Raw genomic sequence first — 1,489 nt, forward strand, 5'->3', positions numbered from 1 at the left:
CCAATGCAATAGGAATATTCACAAGAGAATATGTTGGAAATGTACTTTACAAATTGTGAGGGGTGAAGCGGTGAAGGAAAACTGTGAGAAAAATGAGGGAGGGTTCACAAGTTTGAAATGTTTTTCATTCACTACCTTACAATTACTGTAACCTCACTGTACATCAATTTGTTAATAAAATTGAAAAAATAAGCTGCGTAAAATGTAATTTTACTGTATTGGCACAGTAAATATTATTCTTTATGTAGTAACATTTTAAAAATCAATACTATTTGGCTTCTAATTTGAATTAATAACCCCTTATTTATCAGAGGTTCATCAACTTGAACGTTATCCAACTAGACAATATTTTCACAATATACTTGCCAAATTTTTCAAAAAAAGTATAAATTTAGTACTTTCTCATTCTAAAACAGAAAACAGGGTCTGGGAAGATGGCTCAGTGGTAGAGCGCTTGCCTTGCATGCCTGAGGCCCTGGGTTCGATTTCTCAGCACCACATAAGCAAAAAGAAAAAAACCAGAAGTGGTGCTGTGGCTCAAGTGGTAGAGCGCTAGCCTTGAGCTGAAGAGCTGAGGGACAGCGCCCAAGCCCAGAGTTCAGGCCCCGTGACCAGACCCAGTTTAATACTATGGAAACCCATAATTTTAAAATTAAGTAAGTTTTTAGGAGGACAGAATATATGTGTTCTTCAAAATTCCTATGACTAACAACTACTCATTTTTAAATTCTCAACATTCCTAAGAGATTCAAAACAGTACCTGTTTGCAGGTTATGTAATTCTGCAATAGATGCAGTTTCCAATGGGGTGTTACAGATTGAGAAGTAAACAGAAAAATAGCCACATTCTTGTAGAGGATAAAACTGTGAAGCATGTGTAATAATTAATTCTTCAAGAGTAAGCAATTGTTTATAAGAGTAAGCTATTATGTCTATGACCATCAATCCCAAGATTTATACCATAAAGTCATCCTAGCCCAACAGTTTTCAACTTGTAAGGGACACCTTAAAATTCCTTAATTCACATCATGAATACCTTATCTCTATTTTGAAAAAATACTACACCTCTGCTAATGTGACACCCTCCTTGTTCTGAAAAGAACACCACAATACATTGATCTGCATCATTTTTCCTCCACTGGTATTCTTGAGATCAGAACACTTGCAAATATTATTTATATTTAGACTTTTTTAACTATCATAGATATTCAGTATGCTAAGATAGGAAAATTATGATTCAAAGCCTTCACATACAGGAAGGTTTCTTAGAATTTTATCTCCAAAAAACTTCTCTGCAAAAGCCAGAATTAAGTGGCACTGAGGTTGAAGTGGTAGGGCATGAGCCTTGAGCATAAACAGGATCAGAGACCCTGTCTATGCCAAGCGTTCAGGATGAACCAATAAAAAAAACCAAAATTGAAAACAAACCCCAAACCTAGCATTTTTCTCCATATATACAGAGGCACGTAAATAAGGAAATGGCTTCCTGT

The sequence above is a fragment of the Dipodomys merriami genome, unplaced genomic scaffold (assembly GCF_024711535.1).
Source record: "Dipodomys merriami isolate MVZ:Mamm:240054 unplaced genomic scaffold, mDipMer1.0.p SCAF_2054, whole genome shotgun sequence".
In the NCBI taxonomy this organism is placed as follows: domain Eukaryota; kingdom Metazoa; phylum Chordata; class Mammalia; order Rodentia; family Heteromyidae; genus Dipodomys; species Dipodomys merriami.